We start from the raw sequence: 11,773 nt of genomic DNA on the forward strand, positions 1-11,773 counted from the left end.
CACCTGATCTTTCCTTGTTCTTTTCAGACTTGTTACACCTTGCCACAGTCTTGCCTTATTTCAATACATTGATGCCCTTGCAGCAAGCAGCACAAAGGGCCAAATGAGAGGACGCACACAAACTACAATATGGCCACAAGTCGCCATGGGAAGTTACTAGGGGATGCAGATCATTTTAATCTTTAACCCCCTAATACCATAATGCTTTTTTATTCAAACCCTTGCAGTTCCACTTAAAAAAAGGTATTTACAGGATTGTAAAAAACTAGCAACCTGTTTTTTTAGAATTACGATTGACAAAATATTGAAATGCTCAATGAAAAGCTCATAGCGACAGAGCTTCTTGTTACAGTGAAGAGCCTCCCTCTCTCAACGGGTGCAGTGGTGTGTGCTTGTAATCCCAGCTGCTTGGGAGGTTGAGACTGTTGGATCTCTTGAGTCCGGGAGTTCTGACCTGCACTGCGCTATGTTGAACGGGTGTCCATGCTAAGTTCGGCATCAATATGGTGCTCCCAGGGGAGCTCGGAACCACCAGGTTGCTCTAACGAGAGGTGAACCGGCCCAGATCAGAAACGGAGCAGGTCAAAACCCCCGTGCCGATCAGTAGTGGGATAGCGCCTGTGAATAGCCATTGTAGAACAGCCTGGACAACATAGTGAGACGCAGTCTTTTTTTATTCCTAATAATAATTTTCAGGTGTTTTCCATTCAATTTCAATGTGCACCAAATATACATTGCAAACATGTATTTTTTCATTCAATATTGCTACTTAGACTACTACTATCATTTATTAAAACAGCACCCATGTAAACTGCTGTGCTAACCAAGGGGTTACAAAAAAACATTTCCTATACACAATCTGGCCAATCTAATTTATTATGATATAATAGCTTAGGGGAAACCAGGGAGCTTACAATCCAAATGAAACAACAATATATTGCAAGAGAACGTTATTCAGTGGTTTTATTTTCACATCTATAATATAACATTTTCATTGCTTTTGTGGATTTGGTGTATCTATGCATACTTTATATGTACATTAAGAGGGTATTTTAGGTCGAAGAATAAAACACATGTTCATGCAATAACGGCAACAATATAACCATTTTAAAAGTAATATACCATCATAAACAAATACCTGAAACACAAAATGTTTAAAATATATGTATATATTTGGGTAACACCCCTTCATTTACTATCTCATGCAATGCTGTAGACATGTTTTTAAAAAACGATTTCTTTTTAAATACTATTTAACCCCTTCCGTGGGGCAGCTCCCTCTGGCACTGATAGGGTTAAGTTAGGTCAATTGCATTTTTTTTCAATGTAATACATACTGAACACTGATAAATAAAACACAATTTTATTGTACATAGCAACACTGTCCTTTACTGCTAGCAAACACTCGGTTTATCTGTGCACAGCGCTGCCAGGGGTCGCTGTTCTGCATTTCCCTTCGCTCTTTACAGTGGCTCATTTCTCTTCTTTTTAGCTGCTTTGCAGTTCAAGGTTCTATTTCCAATTCATTTTCACCTGATCTTTCCTTGTTCTTTTCAGACTTGTTACACCTTGCCACAGTCTTGCCTTATTTCAATACATTGATGCCCTTGCAGCAAGCAGCACAAAGGGCCAAATGAGAGGACGCACACAAACTACAATATGGCCACAAGTCGCCATGGGAAGTTACTAGGGGATGCAGATCATTTTAATCTTTAACCCCCTAATACCATAATGCTTTTTTATTCAAACCCTTGCAGTTCCACTTAAAAAAAGGTATTTACAGGATTGTAAAAAACTAGCAACCTGTTTTTTTAGCATTACGATTGACAAAATATTGAAATGCTCAATGAAAAGCTCATAGCGACAGAGCTTCTTGTTACAGTGAAGAGCCTCCCTCTCTCACCGGGTGCAGTGGTGAGTGCCTGTAATCCCAGCTGCTTGGGAGGTTGAGACTGTTGGATCTCTTGAGTCCGGGAGTTCTGGCCTGCACTGCGCTATGTTGAACGGGTGTCCATGCTAAGTTCGGCATCAATATGGTGCTCCCAGGGGAGCTCGGAACCACCAGGTTGCTCTAACGAGAGGTGAACCGGCCCAGATCGGAAACGGAGCAGGTCAAAACCCCCGTGCCGATCAGTAGTGGGATAGCGCCTGTAAATAGCCATTGTAGAACAGCCTGGACAACATAGTGAGACGCAGTCTTTTTTATTCCTAATAATAATTTTCAGGTGTTTTCCATTCAATTTCAATGTGCACCAAATATACATTGCAAACATGTATTTTTTCATTCAATATTGCTACTTAGACTACTACTATCATTTATTAAAACAGCACCCATGTAAACTGCTGTGCTAACCAAAGGGTTACAAAAAAACATTTCCTATACACAATCTGGCCAATCTAATTTATTATGATATAATAGCTTAGGGGAAACCAGGGAGCTTACAATCCAAATGAAACAACAATATATTGCAAGAGAACGTTATTCAGTGGTTTTATTTTCACATCTATAATATAACATTTTCATTGCTTTTGTGGATTTGGTGTATCTATGCATACTTTATATGTACACTAGCTGAGAGACCCGGCGTTGCCCGTGATGTGAACCGTGAATAATTATGTGTTAATGTAGTGTAATAATGTGTACAGCAATTGTTGTGGTGGTAGGGGTATGTTGACGTGTTGTTGTGTTTGGTGTATGAGCACAGGAGGGTTGTGTGAGAGTGTTGTGTGGGTGAGGGCGTGTTGTGTGTGTGACTCGAGTGTTGTGTGATGTGTATCAGCACAGGAGTGGTGTGTGTGTGAGTGAGTGTTGAGTGTTGTTTTGTTTAATGTATTTTGTGTGTGTGTGTGTGTGTGTGTGTATGTGTGTTGTGGGTGATTGTTGCTTGTGTGTGTGTGGTGTATGGTTGAATGTGTGGTGTGTGGGTGGATGAGTGAGTGTGGGTGTGTGGTTGAGTGTGTGTGATGTTGAATAGTGTGTGTATGTTAGTGGTTGTATTTTTTGTGTGGTGTGGGTGGATGACTGAGTGTGTGCTGGGTGTGTGATTTTTGTGTGTGTGATTGAGTGTGGTGTGGGTAGTTGAGTGAGTGTGGGGTGTGTGGGTGAGTGTGGTGTGTGGGGGGTGTGAGTGTTGTTGGTGTAGTGTTGTTTTGTGGGTGTGTGTTGGTCAGTGTTGTGTGTGTATGAGATGATTATTGTTGCATAAAAGTACAGATAGGGGCTAATTAGCATTGTGTGCGTAATTGATGTTATTGGAAGGAAAAGGCGACGGGGTGTGTGAGGTGTGGTGGTAGTGGAGGTATTGTGTTGTGTTGTTGTAGATGTTTTAGTGGTGTGTTTGTGTTGTTTGGAAGGGTGTTGTGGTGTTTGAGGTGCAAGAGGAGGGGGGGCATAGACGTGTAAATTGTCATTGTATGTAGTGTGTGTGGTATGATGGTGAAGTTGAGGTGTGTTTCCATAGTTGAGTGTGTTGTGGGGGTAGGGGTGTGTTAAATAGTTGTTGTATGTGGTGTATGAGCACAGGAGGGTTGTGTGTTGTGTGGGTGAGGGAGTGTTGTGTGTGATTTGAGTGTTGTTTGATAGTTGTGTGTATGTGTGCGAGTGTGGTATGGGTGTTGTGTGTGTGTGTGTAGAGTGTTTGTGTCAGAAATTACACAGATGGCAGAATATTTTTTGTTAAAATATATTTTATTATTTATTGTTTGAGGTGATTTTGTGTTGTGTGTGTGTTTATGGGCAGGTTTTGGTGTGTGGCGGGTTCATGTTCCAGGGGAGAGGTGTTCCAGAGCACTTAATGTGCATTGTGTTGATTTTGGAGTGTGTGGGGGGTGGTGGGGGGGGCATCCGTGCGACGGGAGTGTTTGGGGGGTGTTGGGGGGGCATCCGTGCGATGGGAGTTTGGGGGGTGGTGGGGGGGCATCCGTGGGACGGGAGTGTTTGTGGGGTGGTGGGGGGGCATCCGTGGGACGGGAGTGTTTGGGGGGGGGGGGGCATCCATGCGACGGGAGTTTATTAGTGTGGTGCTGGGAGTTATGTGTATGTGGTGCTGGGTTTGGTGTGTATGTAGTGTTGGCGCTCCACGTGCGCGCTTGGGATGCGGGCCCTGAACGGAGGTAGTGAGAGAGGGTTTGTGGGGTGTTGTGGTGTACGGGAGTTATTTGTGGTGGGGCATCCGGGCGATGGGAGTGGTTGGGGGGACATCCGGGCGACGGGAGTGTTTGGGGGGGCATCCGGGCGACGGGAGTGTTTGGGGGGGTTGGGGGGGGGGCATCCGTGGGACGGGAGTGTTTGGGGGGGGCATCCGGGCGACGGGAGTGTTTGGGGGGGCATCCGGGCGACGGGAGTGTTTGGGGGGCATCCGGGCGACGGGAGTGTTTGGGGGGGGGGGTGGGGGGGCATCCGGGCGACGGGAGTTTATTAGTGTGGTGCTGGGAGTTATGTGTATGTGGTGCTGGGTTTGGTGTGTATGTAGTGTTGGCGCTCCACGTGCGCGCTTGGGATGCGGGCCCTGAACGGAGGTAGTGAGAGAGGGTTTGTGGGGTGTTGTGGTGTACGGGAGTTATTTGGGGGGGGGGGGCGCATCCGGGCGACGGGAGTGGTTGGGGGGGCATCCGGGCGACGGGAGTGGTTGGGGGGGCATCCGTGGGACGGGAGTGTTTGGGGGGGTGGGGAGGGGCATCCGTGGGACGGGAGTGTTTGGGGAGGGGGCGGTATGCAGGAGGGCTTGTTGTGTAGATTGAAACACGGATGTGGCAGCAGGGTGAAGGCGAGATGTGTGGTCCGTGGAGGTGGTTTTTGTGGTGCATAAAGCAGACATGTGTGAGGAGGTGTATTAGAATGGAATGAGTGCTATGTCATATAGTGAAGCATTGATGTTGCAGGAGTGTTAAGGTGATGTGTGAGGCCCTACCGGGAGATGTGTGGCGTGCTTCGTGGTGTGCATTGGTAGGGGGGGGGGTTGTGAACAGGTGGTGTGTGTTCCATGATGGTGCGTTGTGTGGAGGTGGGGTGAGCGTGCGGTGTTGTGTGAGGGTGGGTAGTGTTGCAGTGGTGAAAAGAATATATATATAGCTAAGAGTCTGTACCTGATTCCGCAGTTGTTTTGGTTGAGAGGTGAGAGCTGTGAAGAGCAATGAGGGTTAGGTGCTGTGAAGCGTTACCAAATCTCCCAGAGAACTGAGGTTTAGGTGTTGTGAAGCGTTACCAAATCTCCCAGAGAACTGAGGTTTAGGTGCTGTGAAGCATTCCCAAAGGTCAGTGAGGGCTGGGAGAGTGTGGCAGTGGTGTTGGTGTGTTTGGTGTGTTGGGCGCAGGCCAATGAGAGGTGTGCGGGGGCGGGTGTGGAGCCAAGGGAGCAATCTCATTGGGCTGAGTCAGTGGTGTGAGGTGTGCGGGGGCGAGTGGGCCAAGGGAGCAATGTCATTGGCCTGAGGCAGGTCCAATGGGATTGCCGCTAGGGACACAGGGAGGGACACAGGGAGACACATACAGACCCGGACACATAGGACACTTTCAGAAATATATAGTAGATTAAGAGGGTATTTTAGGTCGAAGAATAAAACACATGTTCATGCAATAATGGCAACAATATAACCATTTTAAAAGTAATATACCATCATAAACAAATACCTGAAACACAAAATGTTTAAAATATATGTATATATTTGGGTAACACCCCTTCATTTACTATCTCATGCAATGCTGTAGACATGTTTTTAAAAAACGATTTCTTTTTAAATACTATTTAACCCCTTCAGTGGGGCAGCTCCCTCTGGCACTGATAGGGTTAAGTTAGGTCAATTGCATTTTTTTTCAATGTAATACATACTGAACACTGATAAATAAAACACAATTTTATTGTACATAGCAACACTGTCCTTTACTGCTAGCAAACACTCGGTTTATCTGTGCACAGCGCTGCCAGGGGTCGCTGTTCTGCATTTCCCTTCGCTCTTTACAGTGGCTCATTTCTCTTCTTTTTAGCTGCTTTGCAGTTCAAGGTTCTATTTCCAATTCATTTTCACCTGATCTTTCCTTGTTCTTTTAAGACTTGTTACACCTTGCCACAGTCTTGCCTTATTTCAATACATTGATGCCCTTGCAGCAAGCAGCACAAAGGGCCAAATGAGAGGACGCACACAAACTACAATATGGCCACAAGTCGCCATGGGAAGTTACTAGGGGATGCAGATCATTTTAATCTTTAACCCCCTAATACCATAATGCTTTTTTATTCAAACCCTTGCAGTTCCACTTAAAAAAAGGTATTTACAGGATTGTAAAAAACTAGCAACCTGTTTTTTTAGCATTACGATTGACAAAATATTGAAATGCTCAATGAGAAGCTCATAGCGACAGAGCTTCTTGTTACAGTGAAGAGCCGCCTTCTCTCACCGGGTGCAGTGGTGTGTGCCTGTAATCCCAGCTGCTTGGGAGGTTGAGACTATTGGATCTCTTGAGTCCGGGAGTTCTGGCCTGCACTGCGCTATGTTGAACGGGTGTCCATGCTAAGTTCGGCATCAATATGGTGCTCCCAGGGGAGCTCGGAACCACCAGGTTGCTCTAACGAGAGGTGAACCGGCCCAGGTCGGAAACGGAGCAGGTCAAAACCCCCGTGCCGATCAGTAGTGGGATAGCGCCTGTGAATAGCCATTGTAGAACAGCCTGGACAACATAGTGAGACGCAGTCTTTTATTTATTCCTAATAATAATTTTCGGGTGTTTTCCATTCAATTTCAATGTGCACCAAATATACATTGCAAACATGTGTTTTTTCATTCAATATTGCTACTTAGACTACTACTATCATTTATTAAAACAGCACCCATGTAAACTGCTGTGCTAACCAAGGGGTTACAAAAAAACATTTCCTATACACAATCTGGCCAATCTAATTTATTATGATATAATAGCTTAGGGGAAACCAGGGAGCTTACAATCCAAATGAAACAACAATATATTGCAAGAGAACGTTATTCAGTGGTTTTATTTTCACATCTATAATATAACATTTTCATTGCTTTTGTGGATTTGGTGTATCTATGCATACTTTATATGTACATTAAGAGGGTATTTTAGGTCGAAGAATAAAACACATGTTCATGCAATAATGGCAACAATATAACCATTTTAAAAGTAATATACCATCATAAACAAATACCTGAACCACAAAATGTTTAAAATATATGTATGTATTTGGGTAACACCCCTTCATTTACTATCTCATGCAATGCTGTAGACATGTTTTTAAAAAACGATTTCTTTTTAAATACTATTTAACCCCTTCAGTGGGGCAGCTCCCTCTGGCACTGATAGGGTTAAGTTAGGTCAATTGCATTTTATTTCCAATGTAATACATACTGAACACTGATAAATAAAACACAATTTTATTGTACATAGCAACACTGTCCTTTACTGCTAGAAAACACTCGGTTTATCTGTGCACAGCGCTGCCAGGGCTCGCTGTTCTGCATTTCCCTTCACTCTTTACAGTGGCTCATTTCTCTTCTTTTAGCTGCTTTGCTGTTCAAGGTTCTATTGCCAATTCATTTTCACCTGATCATTCCTTGTTCTTTTCAGACTTGTTACACCTTGCCACACTCTTGCCTTATTTCAATACATTGATGCCCTTGCAGCAAGCAGCACAAAGGGCCAAATGAGAGGACACACACAAGCTACAATATGGCCACAAGTCGCCAAGGCAAGTTACTAGGGGATGCAGACCATTTTAATCTGTAACCCCCTAATACCATAATGCTTTTTTATTCAAACCCTTGCAGTTCCACTTAAAAAAAGGTATTTACAGGATTGGAAAAACTAGCAACCTGTATTTTTAGCATTACGATTGACAAAATATTGAAATGCTCAATGAGAAGCTCATAGCGACAGAGCTTCTTGTTACAGTGAACAGCCTCCCTCTCTCACCAGGTGCAGTGGTGTGTGCCTGTAATCCCAGCTGCTTGGGAGGTTGAGACTGTTGGATCTCTTGAGTCCGGGAGTTCTGACCTGCACTGCGCTATGTTGAACGGGTGTCCATGCTAAGTTCGGTATCAATATGGTGGTCCCAGGGGAGCTCGGAACTACCAGGTTGCTCTAACGAGAGGTGAACCGGCCCAGGTCGGAAACGGAGCAGGTCAAAACCCCCGTGCCGATCAGTAGTGGGATAGCGCCTGTGAATAGCCATTGTAGAACAGCCTGGACAACATAGTGAGATGCAGTCTTTTATTTATTCCTAATAATAATTTTCGGGTGTTTTCCATTCAATTTCAATGTGCACCAAATATACATTGCAAACATGTGTTTTTTCATTCAATATTGCTACATAGACTACTACTATCATTTATTAAAACAGCACCCATGTAAACTGCTGTGCTAACCAAAGGGTTACAAAAAAACATTTCCTATACACAATCTGGCCAATCTAATTTATTATGATATAATAGCTTAGGGGAAACCAGGGAGCTTACAATCCAAATGAAACAACAATATATTGCAAGAGAACGTTATTCAGTGGTTTTATTTTCACATCTATAATATAACATTTTCATTGCTTTTGTGGATTTGGTGTATCTATGCATACTTTATATGTACATTAAGAGGGTATTTTAGGTCGAAGAATAAAACACATGTTCATGCAATAATGGCAACAATATAACCATTTTAAAAGTAATATACCATCATAAACAAATACCTGAACCACAAAATGTTTAAAATATATGTATGTATTTGGGTAACACCCCTTCATTTACTATCTCATGCAATGCTGTAGACATGTTTTTAAAAAACGATTTCTTTTTAAATACTATTTAACCCCTTCAGTGGGGCAGCTCCCTCTGGCACTGATAGGGTTAAGTTAGGTCAATTGCATTTTATTTCCAATGTAATACATACTGAACACTGATAAATAAAACACAATTTTATTGTACATAGCAACACTGTCCTTTACTGCTAGAAAACACTCGGTTTATCTGTGCACAGCGCTGCCAGGGCTCGCTGTTCTGCATTTCCCTTCACTCTTTACAGTGGCTCATTTCTCTTCTTTTTAGCTGCTTTGCTGTTCAAGGTTCTATTGCCAATTCATTTTCACCTGATCATTCCTTGTTCTTTTCAGATTTGTTACACCTTGCCACACTCTTGCCTTATTTCAATACATTGATGCCCTTGCAGCAAGCAGCACAAAGGGCCAAATGAGAGGACACACACAAGCTACAATATGGCCACAAGTCGCCATGGCAAGTTACTAGGGGATGCAGACCATTTTAATCTGTAACCCCCTAATACCATAATGCTTTTTTATTCAAACCCTTGCAGTTCCACTTAAAAAAAGGTATTTACAGGATTGGAAAAACTAGCAACCTGTATTTTTAGCATTACGATTGACAAAATATTGAAATGCTCAATGAGAAGCTCATAGCGACAGAGCTTCTTGTTACAGTGAACAGCCTCCCTCTCTCACCAGGTGCAGTGGTGTGTGCCTGTAATCCCAGCTGCTTGGGAGGTTGAGACTGTTGGATCTCTTGAGTCCGGGAGTTCTGGCCTGCACTGCGCTATGTTGAACGGGTGTCCATGCTAAGTTCGGTATCAATATGGTGGTCCCAGGGGAGCTCGGAACTACCAGGTTGCTCTAACGAGAGGTGAACCGGCCCAGGTCGGAAACGGAGCAGGTCAAAACCCCCGTGCCGATCAGTAGTGGGATAGCGCCTGTGAATAGCCATTGTAGAACAGCCTGGACAACATAGTGAGATGCAGTCTTTTTTTTTTATTCCTAATAATAATTTTCGGGTGTTTTCCATTCAATTTCAATGTGCACCAAATATACATTGCAAACATGTATTTTTTTCATTCAATATTGCTACATAGACTACTACTATCATTTATTAAAACAGCACCCATGTAAACTGCTGTGCTAACCAAAGGGTTACAAAAAAACATTTCCTATACACAATCTGGCCAATCTAATTTATTATGATATAATAGCTTAGGGGAAACCAGGGAGCTTACAATCCAAATGAAACAACAATATATTGCAAGAGAACGTTATTCAGTGGTTTTATTTTCACATCTATAATATAACATTTTCATTGCTTTTGTGGATTTGGTGTATCTATGCATACTTTATATGTACATTAAGAGGGTATTTTAGGTCGAAGAATAAAACACATGTTCATGCAATAATGGCAACAATATAACCATTTTAAAAGTAATATACCATCATAAACAAATACCTGAACCACAAAATGTTTAAAATATATGTATGTATTTGGGTAACACCCCTTCATTTACTATCTCATGCAATGCTGTAGACATGTTTTTAAAAAACGATTTCTTTTTAAATACTATTTAACCCCTACAGTGGGGCAGCTCCCTCTGGCACTGATAGGGTTAAGTTAGGTCAATTGCATTTTATTTCCAATGTAATACATACTGAACACTGATAAATAAAACACAATTTTATTGTACATAGCAACACTGTCCTTTACTGCTAGCAAACACTCAGTTTATCTGTGCACAGCGCTGCCAGGGCTCGTTATTCTGCATTTCCCTTCACTTTTTACAGTGGCTCATTTCTCTTCTTTTTAGCTGCTTTGCTGTTCAAGGTTCTATTTCCAATTCATTTTCACCTGATCTTTCCTTGTTCTTTTCAGACTTGTTACACCTTGCCACAGTCTTGCCTTATTTCAATACATTGATGCCCTTGCAGCAAGCAGCACAAAGGGCCAAATGAGAGGACACACACAAACTACAATATGGCCACAAGTCGCCATGGCAAGTTACTAGGGGATGCAGACCATTTTAATCTGTAATCCCCTAATACCATAATGCTTTTTTATTCAAACCCTTGCAGTTCCACTTAAAAAAAAAGGTATTTAGACAACGATACGGTAACGGCACAAGCGGACAATGGTGAACATCTAATCATACTAGTTGCAAGGTGCTTCCGTAGCAAGGTTACGCCTGGATTCCTCTTAGTACTGGAACAAAAAGTGTTTCTATTGCACGAGTAAGCACAATAGTTACAAAGTCCATAAAAGTATAAAGATGCGTTTCTGGCACACGGGGACGACTGGGAACACTTATTCCTGATCGGTAGAAGGTGCTGCCGCAGCTACCTCGCCTCCTAGGATCTTCTTATGGTAGGAATAAAAAGTAAGTACAGTCAGTGACTTCCGGTGACGTCAGCCGATATGGAGTAGCAGCCTGGGAGCTCCACAGACTCTCTCGCATAAACTCGAGAATAAACACCCTTCCACTTAAAATTCCCACCCAAATTCATCACCCTCAAGTGGGGGAAACAACGATACGATGTCCAGGCAACAAAGGAAGCCGACATCACAAGCAGTCACGAAATACTTCTCCCCGCAGCAGAAAAGCCCCGATCAGCAATCTGCTGCACAAGATGGCGGAGGCGCACGTGGCGAACAAGCAGCACAAGGCAAGCCTGCCAGGGCCAAAGAGACCTCCACACAGGAGCAGCCTTTAACCAGGGCCTTCATGGAGGAGCTGATGGCAGCCCAACATATTAAAATGCATACATCCCTCCAAATGGAGATAAAAGCCGCGGTCAACGATCTCAAACAACAGATTAGCGGCCTAACGGACAAAACCGCCACGCTGGAAGGCGAAATGGAGGAGACCCACACGCGACAAACAGCAACGGAGAATGAGATCTTCAGGCTCCGAGAGGAAATCGCCCTGCTCAAGGACGGGTTGGAGGACCAGGAGAACAGGGATAGAAGACAAAATCTTCGTATTCGCAACATCCCAGAGACAGTT

This window comes from Ascaphus truei, chromosome 6, assembly GCF_040206685.1.
Source record: "Ascaphus truei isolate aAscTru1 chromosome 6, aAscTru1.hap1, whole genome shotgun sequence".
Taxonomy (NCBI): Eukaryota; Metazoa; Chordata; class Amphibia; order Anura; family Ascaphidae; genus Ascaphus; species Ascaphus truei.